The sequence below is a fragment of the Phaseolus vulgaris genome, chromosome 9 (assembly GCF_000499845.2).
Source record: "Phaseolus vulgaris cultivar G19833 chromosome 9, P. vulgaris v2.0, whole genome shotgun sequence".
NCBI lineage: Eukaryota > Viridiplantae > Streptophyta > Magnoliopsida > Fabales > Fabaceae > Phaseolus > Phaseolus vulgaris.
The window spans coordinates 23,206,840-23,220,964 of NC_023751.2; the positions used below are offsets into that span (position 1 = coordinate 23,206,840).

Below are 14,125 nucleotides of genomic sequence, written 5' to 3' on the forward strand. Positions count from 1 at the left end.
AGGATTAAGAGAGAGAGAGTGAACATGAAGTACATGATTAGCATTTCAGTGAAAAATCCTGCAAGTGGATGCAATTGTGCATCATACGACTCCATTCTCAATGATGCGATGTTTGGCCTAGTTTGGTGGAATTGATTCTGCAAACTCCACCATGGTCAAAAGTACACTTACCATTACCACAGTGATTTTCCTTTGGATATACTTTTTCTTTCTACCAGTGCAAGTGTTTTTTTTTACTACAACTTTATAGGAATCAAGAATATCTATCATATAAAAATATTAGTTGCACTGTGATCTTTTGGTCCAGAGGTGCTTGTCCTTGATGTAACATGTCATACAAATTTGAGTTCCTTTAGTTTTCTCAATTTCACAATTACAACTGACATCACGAATACAAATTATTCTTATTATTACCAGATATTTTTGTTCAAATATAAATGCAAAAATTATTATTTTAGATACTCATCTACAGCAATAACCTAATAAAATTGCAAAATATATGATATATTATCATTCAAGATACGGGAGCACAACATATAAAAAATGATTTCCATCAACATAAATAATAAACACATTAATATGACAGAGACAGCCTTAGGTAAAACTAAAATAGCAAAGACACATATGACTATATGATTAAAATACATTATAGATTCAAAGTAGTTGTAATACAAACTAACTAGACTGCATAAAAATGTTAAAAATTTGCGTTTGATTTGACAAGAATAGAGTCACTTTTTGACTATATTGGTGCAAGTAATGATTTTATATAAACTGAAAAAGAAAATAGGAGAAGGGTGAGATTTATTTTTTCGATCAATCTATTGTGACAAGAGCCCACTTCCTCAATTATTTGACCAAATGAATAATATAATGAAGTAGCTGGTTAATTAACCACACGAGTTACTTACATTCTACTTGGGTAAAATGACGTTTTAACTTAATTAATTATGTCAATATATTTTTACATATATACATATTTCATAACACCTCAACACCATTTATATATATATATGAACTATATTAAAATTATCATATTTATACAGCTGAAATCTCCTTAATTAATATATTGAATTTAATAAAAATATATATGGATGATGATGATGAAAATGGTAACTTTTTTCTTTACTATTTTTATTTTTGTTTCTCCAACTAATGTAACATCCTAACTTTTACTTTTTTTAAAAAATAAAAATAAAAAAAATATGCGTACAATATCTAACTAACGTACAATATCTAATTAACATATAAACATATATTGTTTTCTCATATTTGTATCTCAAAATATATCCCTCTTCATAAGGATTTAATATATACATCCAAAAAGTTTAAAAAAACAAAACAAAACAAAGCATTCAATTTAAATCTATCTAATCCTTCTGCTGCTCATTGAGGAGCTCTATTACCTGCAATCTCATCTGCTCCCGTGTAAATACACGATCACAGTTAGAGAAACAAACACAAACAAATAACAGGGTAAGCTATCTATATAAAATGTTTTGATATAATTTAAATTTCAAATTAATAAGCATAATTCATCAATTCTCATATGATTTCTCAAACCATCAAGTGTCTATTACATTCAAAAAATTCATTTTTCATATGTCAGACTTTTACTGACTCACAACACATAGACACTTGACTCTACTTCCAGAAGACTCGTGTATTGAAATTAGCATCCAGAGACCTGCACCTGTCATACTACTGCTGTGAAACCCACACAGCCATGCACATAATTATCTCAATATCTCATCATCTTCATATGACAGGGTAAATCCATTTGATATGCTCTGATCAGTTCTTTCAAATCTCAGAATCAGCCAAATGGACCTCCTTCGACTCTCACCAACTGAATAACTTCATCTATTTGATTCCATTATATCAGTAGAGTCAGGATCGTCTCATTCACAGGACACTCACAAATCAATACACCATAATAACAATCTCAACATGGTATTTCCTTTCCTGAAAATACTACGTCTTGATCACACTTTAACCTCATTACATACATCATTTAACATATCAATGCACCACTCAATCACTTCATATATATATATATATATATATATATATATATATATATATATATATATATACTTTCTAAACAATCCAAATATATCTCAAACTTTACTTAAAACACATAATTAATTCCAAATATATGCTCTTTAAATCAATCATCATCTGAAATCACACAACCACTTCTCATTCAAACATCTCACTTAAGTAATTCAACCAAAATATTCAAAAGGAATAGTTCAACTCATTTATATTATCATTCAAACACTTTCAATTCTCAATCACAAACAGTTTCAACAAATTATTCTCATAACATATTCAAAATCAACCATTCCAGTCACTATATTCAAATTATTCAAATTATTTATATGGTCTTGCCTCTGAGCTGTTTACTCTGATGGTCTTCAATCCTGACTGGTTTTGCTTCAAAAGACAAGTTATCCTTGATTTGCACATTATCCATTTCCAACACATGACTAGGGTCTGGGATGTACTTCCTTAGCTGTGATACGTGAAAGACATTATGCAGGTTTGCTAATTGAGGAGGTAGAGCAATCTCATAAGCCACTGGACCTATCTTCTTTAGGATCTGATATGGTCCAACAAACTTAGGAGATAACTTCCTTGATTTGATAGCTCGTCCTACACCTTTGGTTGGTGTCACTCTCATGAACACATGATCTCCAGCTGCAAACTCCAAAGGCTTTCTCCTCTGATCTGCATATGATTTCTGCCTACTTTGAGAAGCTTTCATTTTGTCTTGTATCTGCTTCACCTTCTCAGTGGTCTGTTGAATTAACTCTGGCCCAACCAAAACTGTTTCACCGTCCTTATACCAACATAAAGGAGTTCTGCATTTCCTCCCATACAAAGCTGCATATGGTGCTATCCCAATACTGGCATGATAACTATTATTATAAGTAAACTCCACCAGAGGCAACATCTCATCCCAACTTCCCAGATGATCCAAGATACATGTCCTCAACAGATCTTCTAAGGATTGGATCGTCCTCTCAGATTGTCCATCTGTTTGAGGATGATATGCAGAGCTCATTCTCAATCTAGTTCCCAAAGAATCTTGTAAACTCTGCCAAAACTGTGAAGTAAACCTAGGATCTCTATCTGAAACAATACTAGAAGGCACCCCATGCAATCTTACAATCTCTTTGATGTACAATTGTGCCAACTTAGTCATAGATATTCTCAAATTAACTGGAAGAAAATGAGCGCTCTTCGTCAGTCGATCAACTATTACCCAGACTGCATCATGACCCCTTACTGATCTTGGTAAATGAGTAACGAAATCCATAACAATGTTATCCCATTTCCACTCAGGAACATCTAACTGTTGTAACAAACCACCAGGTCTCTGATGTTCTACCTTTGCCTTCTGACATGTTAAACATGTAGCAACATATAGAGCTATTTCTTTCTTCATGCCTGACCACCAAAATGACTCCTTCAAATCTTGGTACATCTTATTCATACCGGGATGTAGACTAAGATAACTCTTGTGACCCTCTTCTAGGATCATTCTCTTCAGTTCTTCATTTGCAGGTATGCAAATTCTGCCATTAAATCTTAAGATCTCATCTTCTCCCATCACAAAGTCTTTAGCCTGATCTGTACCTAGTAAATCCATAGTACGCTTCAGAGTAGGATCCTCTAACTGCTTTTCCTTTATCATTCCAAGAAAATCATTAGTTATAGTTAACTTACTACAACTAATATGATCAACATGAAATTTCACTCCTAAATTTAGATCTCTGAATTGCTCAATCAACTTTTGTTCTTCAATCATCATGGTTGACACCTGTACTGACTTTCTACTCAAAGCATCTGCAACTACATTAGCCTTCCCTGGATGATACATCAGTTGGAAATCATAATCCTTCAAAAACTCCATCCATCTTCTTTGTCTCATATTCAACTCTTTTTGATCAAACAAGTATTTCAAACTTTTATGGTCACTGAACACCTGAAATTGAGCTCCATATAAATAATGCCTCCAAATCTTCAAAGCAAACACCACAGCTGCCAATTCTAAGTCATGAGTTGGATAGTTTCTCTCATGAACTTTGAGTTGCCTTGAAGCATATGTAACTGGTCTTTTCTCTTGCATCAAGACACAACCCAAACCCTGATGTGAAGCATCACAGTAAACTTCAAAAGGTTTTCCTGTATCAGGAATCACTAACACCGGAGCACTAGTTAACCTTTTCCTCAGCTCTATGAAACTCTGCTCACATCTGTCAGTCCAAGCAAAAGGTTGATCTTTGCGGGTTAACTGAGTCAAAGGAGCTACTACCCTGGAAAAATCTTCAATGAACCTCCGATAGTAGCCAGCTAGACCCACAAAACTCCTTATCTCAGTCACTGTCTTTGGACGTTCCCATTGAAGCACTGCCTCCACTTTGGCTGGATCCACTGAGATCCCCTGAATTGATATTACATGCCCTAAGAAGTTGACTTCCTTCAGCCAAAACTCACACTTAGAGAATTTAGCATATAATTGCTTCTCCCTCAAAATCTCCAACACTGTCTTCAGATGCTCTTCATGTTCTCCCTTAGTCCTTGAATAAATAAGTATGTCGTCTATAAAGACTATAACAAACTTATCCAAGAAAGGACGAAAAATTCTATTCATGTAATCCATGAACAAAGCTGGAGCATTTGTTACTCCAAACGGCATCACCACATACTCATAGTGTCCATAACGAGACCTAAAGGCGGTCTTCTGAACATCTTCAGCCTTTACCAAAATCTGGTGGTATCCAGATCTCAGATCAATCTTTGAGAATACTGAGGCTCCATGTAACTGAGCCATCAAATCATCAATTCTGGGCAGAGGATATTTGTTCTTGATGGTCAACTTATTCAACTGTCTGTAATCTACACACAACCGAGACCCTCCATCTTTCTTCTTAACTAGAAGCACCGGAGCTCCCCATGGAGATACACTTGGTCTGATGAATTGTTTCTCCAACAAATCTTCAACTTGCTTCTTTAGTTCAATCAACTCTGCTGGAGCCATTCTGTAAGGTGCCATTGACACTGGCCCAGCTTCAGGTACCAAATCAATAGAGAATTCTACTTCTCTCTTAGGAGGTAATCCAGGTATTTCTTCTGGAAATACATCCATGAAATCCTTCACCACATGTATACTACTCATTTCTTCTTCATTCTTAACTTCCATCTGAGTTAAGATTACAAAACACTTTGATCCTTCTTTCAATTCTGACCACACTTGCTGAGCAGACATCCCATATGACTTCTTGGAATCTGAAAACACTTTTTTCTGTTGACCACAATCTATGAGAATGTGATTGGCAGATAGCCAATCCATCCCTAAGATAACATCTAAGTCCTGAAGAGGTAGACAGATCAAATTTATTTTGAACCTGCGTCCCTCTACTATTACTGGACATTCAGAGCAAACTGTAGAGGTTAAAACTTTTCCTGATGTTGGTGTAGAGACCAACAATTCAAACGGCAACTCCTTTACTAGAAGACCCAACTCCGCTACACATAAACTCGACACAAAAGAGTGTGTCGCTCCAGAATCAAATAAAACTTTCACATATCTACCAGCTATATAACATACACCTTGTACCAAGTTACCTGACTGAGATGCTTCAGCTCCTGACATAGCAAACACCCTTCCAGTTGCTTGGGGTCTACCACCTCCTCCTCTTCCTGACTGCAAGTTACCTCCAGGAATTATCCTCCTCCTATTAGGGCAATCTTTTGATAGATGTCCTTCTTTCTTACAAGTATAACACTTTCTCTCCGATGAAAGTTGAGGACAATCTTTCTTCAAATGGGATCCAGCACAGTGATAACATGTGGGTCTCCATGGTTGTTGTTGTTGAAATTGTGGTAGAGATGTTCCTGTCCTATGTTGTGGAGGTCTAGCATAAGGTTTATGTTGTTGATGCTGCACCTTGGCCTTCCCACTGGAAGACCCTCCTTGGTGTGATCTGATCACCCTGGAATCACCATTTTCCAGGGTCTCCACCATCTTTGTCTTCTCCACCAAGGCAGGAAACTCTCTAATGCACATAGGAGCTATAGTCTTCTTCAGCTCATGTTTTAGACCTTCTTCAAACTTCCTACACCTCCAAGCCTCAGAGGTAGCTTGGGTGTAGAATTTGGCTAGGTACTCAAACCTAGTAGCATATGCATTCACTGACATCTCTCCCTGTTCCAACCTGAGGAATTCAGCTTCCTTTGCAAACCTTGCACTATCTGGAAAATATTTCTCTAAAAACTTCACTCTGAAACTCTCCCAGTCTAATACTTCATCTCTAGCTTCCATCATCTGTTGAGCTCCCATCCACCAGAACTCTGCTTCTCCAGACAATAAATATGTAGCAAATACCAATTTCTTATCCTCAGGGCAGGAGGTTGCCCTAAAGATCTTCTCTAAATCTCTTATCCATTGATCTGCTTGGTCAGGAGTGGCATTCCCAGTGAACTTAGGTGGGTTGTGTCTCATGAACTCTGTCAGTCCCATCTGCTCCTGAGACTGACTGACATGGGAAGCTGTTGCACCAGATCTAGCAGTCTCCCAATGATTCATTGCTGCCTGGTGATTCTGAGTCATTGCCATATTCTGTTGTTGAATAGCATTTGCCATCATCTCAATAGCCCTGGCAATCTGGTTCATCTCAGAAGAAGGTTGGGGAGGGGTAGGAGGTCTAGGAGACATGCTATACAACAGAAAAGAAAGATTTAGGATGAATCTAAAAAATCATAACTATGTAGTTTTACTAACAACCTAACTAAAGCACACATAAACAATCCCATAACCCTTAGGTCTCCTAAGGTTCGAACAGCTCTGACACCATAATGTAACATCCCTAACTTTTACTTTTTTTAAAAAATAAAAATAAAAAAAATATGCGTAGAATATCTAACTAACGTACAATATCTAATTAACATATAAACATATATTGTTTTCTCATATTTGTATCTCAAAATATATCCCTCTTTATAAGGATTTAATATATACATCCAAAAAGTTTAAAAAAACAAAACAAAACAAAGCATTCAATTTAAATCTATCTAATCCTTCTGCTGCTCATTGAGGAGCTCTATTACATGCAATCTCATCTGCTCCCGTGTAAATACACGATCATCACAGTTAGAGAAACAAACACAAACAAATAACAGGGTAAGTTATCTATATAAAATGTTTTGATATAATTTAAATTTCAAATTAATAAGCATAATTCATCAATTCTCATATGATTTCTCAAACCATCAAGTGTCTATTACATTCAAAAAATTCATTTTTCATATGTCAGACTTTTACTGACTCACAACACATAGACACTTGACTCTACTTCCGGAAGACTCGTGTATTGAAATTAGCATCCAGAGACCTGCACCTGTCATACTACTGCTGTGAAACCCACACAGCCATGCACATAATTATCTCAATATCTCATCATCTTCATATGACAAGGTAAATCCATTTGATATGCTCTGATCAGTTCTTTCAAACCTCAGAATCAGCCAAATGGACCTCCTTCGACTCTCACCAACTGAATAACTTCATCTATTTGATTCCATTATATCAGTAGAGTCAGGATCGTCTCATTCACAGGACACTCACAAATCAATACACCCTAATAACAATCTCAACATGGTATTTCCTTTCCTGAAAATACTACGTCTTGATCACACTTTAACCTCATTACATACATCATTTAACATATCAATGCACCACTCAATCACTTCATATATATATATATATATATATATATATATATATATATATATATATATACTTTCTAAACAATCCAAATATATCTCAAACTTTACTTAAAACACATAATTAATTCCAAATATATGCTCTTTAAATCAATCATCATCTGAAATCACACAACCACTTCTCATTCAAACATCTCACTTAAGTAATTCAACCAAAATATTCAAAAGGAATAGTTCAACTCATTTATATTATCATTCAAACACTTTCAATTCTCAATCACAAACAGTTTCAACAAATTATTCTCATAACATATTCAAAATCAACCATTCCAGTCACTATATTACTTTACTCTTTAAGAGAGACAATCCTGCAAGCAAAAATAATTGGAATTGGTGACCACGTCACCTCCACATCCAGAATCTTCTAACCTAGGGTTTTATTGAAAATAATAAGACTAGCTTCCCTTACCTGAACTTTAGCTTATGCTCACTAAGAGCTCCAAATCTACCCAAAAGCTAAAGGTAATTAACCTGCACCACAGAGTCCTAATCAAAATCTAACTATATAACTAGGACCTTGAGTTAACAGAGATTAACCCGTACAAAATCTAATCAAAAGAAAAAGGAGCGAAGAAGGAACTTACTCTATCTGATATTTTGATCCGGCAAACTTATAAGGTTCATTACCAAGAGTCTAACGGCAGACTTCGATCGCCAAACTGATAAGCGAGGTAGTCAAAATCTTAAAGAAAAGGAGAGGAAAGGAAAAAGAGGAACAAAACTGAACTTCTGATCGGTAGACTTGTAGTCTTTGCTGCCAGGAGTCTAATGGCGTACTCTGATCGTCAAACAGATGAACGAGGAGGTCCGAATCTTAGAGAGAAGGGAGAGAAAGGAAAAGGGAAACTTTTAGAGAGATGGTGGTTATTTTAAAATGAAACCTGAATAACTGAATTTTCTATTTATATGTCATTTTCATTTTAATAATAAAATATTCAGGTATCATTTAAAATATACCGCTTCTACTCTAAGTTTATTTTCTAGATCCTTACAACTAACACCTTTTTGTTTTTATTTTTCTATCTAGCACTTTTTTTTTATTTCTTTATCTAGCACCGTTTCTGATCCTGCCGGCAACTCGAACGGGGAGGAATCGCTTCGTAGCACTCTCTGCCCTGTCTACGCGACTGCGTCTTCCGCAGAATCACCCTCAGGACCTTCTCTTGGTGTTCCAGTCGTGACCTGCAAAACACACAGACGGCGCCTCTAGCGGCCGTTTGCACTCCGACGATCAAGTTAGTCCAACAGAACCACCAGAAACTGGAAACTAGTAATGTGTGTGTGTAAAACTCTTGCACTCTGTTTTTCGTCTCCCTTTTTTTCTCTCTCCCCCACTCTCCCCTGATTCTCTCTTTTATCTCTCTTTCCCTGCTTCTGGGCATAACAGAATTCTGTTATGCTTTTCTGGCATGTGTCAGAACCCTGTTATGCTTTTCAGAGAAAGCGTACCTTCAGAATCAGCAGTGGGGAGCGTGAGGGTCTGCGCATGTCTGCGCGTCTCTGCGCTTGGCTGCGCCTGTCTGTACCTTTAGTGGTACGGAGTGCTCTTTTGTCTGGACCGCACCCCTCTCAGATGATGACACGTGGAGGCCTGCAACTCACATCTAACCACACGCGCGTCACTTACTGGAAGGGCTCTAGCGCTTCTCTTTGTGGGCCTAAGTTACGCCCTCGCGGAGTAACGTAGGATGTTTCTCTTATCTGGGCAGATCGCGTACTCTTGGGAGAACGTCGGGTGTGGCTGGTCTAGGCACACTCACCAAGCGTTGCTCTCTGCGTATACAGCTTACCCTTCACGATGCCATGCACGTAATGGGTTGAGGGAATCACCAACCACTGGCTGGTTTACTAGTCCCCTCAGGCCACTCTCGTGCATGATTCCCTGAGGTGTGCACATGCGAGATCCATGCGTAACGCTCTCGCTGGGAACCTCATTCCCAGTTTAACTGCGTGTAACACGAGACCCCGATGACAATACCCCGATGACTGATCAGTGTTTATCTGTTTCTCGCGTTCTGCCTTCAGGCGTTAGTCTGAGAACTGATCTGTTGGTGGCCACTTGGCTACTGACCACCGATCACCTTCCCGGATGATCTGTCCCCCGACCTCTCTACCGCCTGATCTGTTGGTGGTCACTTGATTACTGATCGCCGATCACCTCTCTTGGCGATCGTCCCTCTGACCTCTCTGCCACCTGGTCCACGTGTCACCCGGCGAGTGGTCCACGTGGTTCTCTGATGCTGACGTCATCGACTACCGATGACCGATCGGATCACAAGCCCCCCAGTCTCGAGTCGAGAACTCGTTCTCAGCGAAGAGACTAAGTGGTCGTGCCTTCAGTCCACGTGGCAAGTGGGGCCGCCTCACGTGCCACCTCACGTGCTGCTTCTTTAACGTTTGGACTCCCTCTCTTGATCTCGCGACACGTGGCGCCATCAACGGCCAGCGTTGTGCGTCGCTAGCGCTTCTCTTATTCAAATTGGCGCGTCCTTCCACTGTTCCTTCATCTTCTTCATTCAACTCCCAGACTCTCTGCGAACTTTCTTCTGTGCACCCATCTTTCTTCAAATTCTCTGCTTCCCAATCTCCTGCGATCATTCAAAGGTATGGTTTTTCTTTCTTCTGGCCCCTTTTTGGTCATCTTTACCGATTGCATTTATCATTCTAGTTATCATGCATTCATCTTCCCCATTTCCCTCTCTCGAACCCGCGCTAGGGTTTTTTTCAGGCTCTTACTCTGGCTTCTGCTTCTTCTTCTTCTTCTTTTCATCTGGGCATCTCCTTTTCCTTTCCCTTTTCTGCTTTCACCGAAACATTCATCATTCCTCCTTCTCCCATTTATTCTGACTTTTCGTTTTTCCTCCATTTTCAGCTATCTCACGATGGCTCGCTTGAAACAAAATGCGCGCGTCATTGCTTCTTCTTCTGGTGCACAGCCTTCCGCGAGTGCGCCAGCTCCACCACCGCCTGTGGCTACCTCCTACCATGACAATGCCAGGGTCTACCAATGGGCTCCCCTGGCATTGCTCGCCGAAACCTCCACTCTACTGCCCGAGGGCCATCTCAAGTCCCTGCTAAGTCGCAACCCCGATGAGCCTTCCTGCTCCATCGACAGGGAGAATGACTTCAACATTCAAATCCGCATCCCTCCTCGAGGGATGCCTATCTGCGTAGATGACAGGGCCACCAATGGGGTGCCCTTTGTCTTCATCTACTCCGCCGTTTTCAAAAGACTAAAGTTGCGCCTCCCTTTCACTTTCTTCGAAAAGGAGCTGATGATGGAGTTAAACGTCGCGCCCTGCCAACTCCATCCAAATGCCTGGGCCTTCATCCGGGCGTTTCAAATCCTCTGTAGTCATTTCGGGCACAACGCCTCCGTGGACGTGTTCCTTTACTTCTTCGAAGCGAAGAACCCTGGGGACAGGTCCTGGGTGAGCCTGAACGGGGTTGCTGGACGGGTGCTCCTGGGCCTGTACCAGCAATCCTTCAAAGACTGGAAGGGCAGATTCTACATGATATCTGCTACCCCTCAAAGTCCAAGCCTGCTCGAGGGGTACCCCCTCTACTGGGTTCCTGGAGTCGAGTTCAAAAAATCCAGGGACCTCGAAGCTATGGCCCCCTATGAGCGCGAGCTGTGTGGGCTGCTCCTGAGGGCCAAGTACAACTCCGCCCGCCTCATCAAAGATGAATTTGATGTGGTGGCTCTGAAAAAATACATAGGTAGCTCTTCTTGCACCTCTTAGGATACTTGTCTCTTCTCATGCATGTTTCTATGTGCTTTTTGGTTTACCTGTATAACTTGGCCATCTAACCTTTCCTTTTTCCATGTATGCAGACTCGATGACGGGAAAAGACAGGAAGCTGGCTCTGCTGGAGCTTGCCAAACGTAGGGGAGCCAAGGGCACTGGCTCCTCTTCTTCCACAACAGAGCCCATCGCAGCCCCTCCACTCTCGGTCGCGCCAGCTGAAGGCCCCGAGCCAGGGAAGAAAAGGAAGAGGCTGGTGAAGGCTTCCGCTTCAACCGCTGCTGCTACTGCTGCTTCAACTGAAGAGGAGAGCTCAGGCTCTCCTCTGGTGCACCGCCAAAGGAAAAGGTCAGCAGTTGAAGGGGCCTCATCTCTCCAGCCTGGAGAGATTGAGGTGGTGGAAGTAGAGGAAGGGTCTTCCCCTCCTCCCTGCGCTCAAACTGCCTCAGAGCCTACCAACCTTCCTTCTCCAGGCCAGCAGTTGCCTCCAACTTCCCAACTGCCATCTTCCCCCCCAGCAGGCCAATCACCTGGTCCACCTGCTCATCTTGCTGGGGGTCCACCACCACCACTGCCAATCCCCACCGCCACTGCTGAAGGTGGGGGGTCCAGCTTGCGCCCAAGCACTTCTGGGGCCAACCACGAAAACTTCAGCAGGGTCATCACCCTGGTCCGACAACTCATAAGCAACCGGGAGCTTGTTGAGTGGAGTGGTGATGAGGTGGATATGCACCTGGCCAAGCAGGTGGTGCTCTCTCTGGAGTTTTCCACCCAGCATCGCAAGCAACTAGCCCTGGAGAAGAGGGTGAAGGATCTTGAGCATGACAAGGAGTCACTGCGAAGTGACTTTGAAGCTGCCCAAGGATCTGTGGAGTTGATGCGGGGCATGGTGGAGAAAGCTAGGAGGGAGTACCTAGCGCAGGTCCAAGAGACCATCAAGACAGAGATCTTGATGGGGGAAGCTGTTAGCTCCTTGGACTGCACGGTGGTGGAGCTTAAGGCCGAGACTTCCTCCCTGCGCCAACAGAACACTCAGCTATTGGGGGAGCTCGAGTCCGCCAAAGAAGCAGCTGCTGCGGGGGAGAAAAGACTTGAGGTGGTGGGCAAACTGTCTGAGGCTGCCTCCTCCCTTGCTGTCGTCACCACTGAGAGGGATGCTGCGGAGGCTTCAAAGCAAGAACTGGAGGTGGAGAAGGCCGATTTGATGAACGTGGGTGCTGATGCCCTTACAGACGGATTCGAGCTAGCACTCGAGCAAATCAAATGCGTTCTCCCGGACCTGGACCTCTCGCAGTTCAGCATCTACCACGAAGTGGTGGATGGAAAGCTCATTCCCCCTGCTCCTTAAACCCTTCTTTTCTCTGTAAATTTAATTTCTGCACAATTTTCTTATCACACTGAAATTTGTATAAGACTTGACTGTGAATACAAACTCTCAATGCTTCTTTTGTTGCATAAGTTTCTTCCCTTGTATTCTCTTTGAACTTCACTTATCTTTATGTGCGCGACTAACCGTTAGCTAGCTTAGGTTCAGCGCGATCTTGGGCTTTACCTTTCCTTTTGCACACAACTAAGTGTTAACCAGCTCAGGCTTAGCGCGATCTTGAGCTTCGTCTTTCACTTTGCGCACGACTAAGTGTTAACCAGCTTAGGCTTAGCGCGATCTGCTTCTCTTACTCTTTGCGCACAACTAAGTGTTAACCAGCTTAGGCTTAGCGCGATCTGCTTCTCTTATTTTTTGCTTCTACTTGATCACGACTGGCTATTCCCTCAGCTTGGTGTTTAACAGTCCTCGTGCGCTGCTTTGCACTACTAGCCAATTACTGACGACTCATCAGTGATCGCTCTTTAGTCTTCACTTAGCTTTTTCTGTCGCTCTAACGCTAAGTGCATAAAGGACTTTGACATCGATCGCTCAAGGTGAGGCCTCGTCTTGGGGAAAGAAAAGTGTTTCTCGCTAACCCCTCTTACTTTCCCCAAGGTCATCACCCCTTGGCGGGTTGAGTCGCTCATTCCCTGTCTCACTCCTGGGGTGAGAAGGGTTTCGGACTAAGAGTCTTACTGGGCCAATATTGGTGTATGCCAAGCGGGTAAGGACGTTTTGTCAAAACCTTTCCTTTCCCTCCCTTGGTCTTACTAGCACCCCTGGCTTTTCAAACCTTTAACTGCTTGCACTCACACCTGGGGTGAGGAAGACTTAGATCGGTGCCAGTACTTGCGCCTAGGGCAAGTAGGGTCTAACCAATCACCTGCACTTGCACCTGGGGCAAGGAGGATTTTAACTTTTAATACGTGAGCACACTTTATATGCTGGAAATTTTCTTTAATTGGGTGGCCTCGTTAAAAACCCTCCTTAGGGAAAAGAGTGCCCCCTTGTCTGTTCAGTTGTTTCCACCACATACAAACATGTGTCTTTTAGCGCGAGAACGCCTATTACTGTACAACTTTAACTGAAATAAAATTTTAAATGGGTGGCGTTCCATGTTCTGGGGATTGCTCCTCCTTCCAAAGTCTCTAGGCGATAGGCTCCGTTCTCTAATGTCTCCACCACTCTGTACGGGCCTGTCCACTTTGGGGATAACTTG

General features: G+C 41.6%; 1 long non-coding RNA gene across 1 annotated transcript; it reads right to left on the reverse strand.

The window, feature by feature from the left end:
• Nucleotides 1–1,372: 1,372 nt before the first annotated feature.
• On the reverse strand, nucleotides 1,373–8,464 carry LOC137820247 (uncharacterized). The gene is made up of 3 exons (XR_011082594.1): nucleotides 8,379–8,464; nucleotides 8,204–8,265; nucleotides 1,373–1,418 (listed from the first exon to the last, which is right to left on the reverse strand). It is a non-coding gene; the product is annotated as an uncharacterized lncRNA (long non-coding RNA).
• Nucleotides 8,465–14,125: the final 5,661 nt, after the last annotated feature.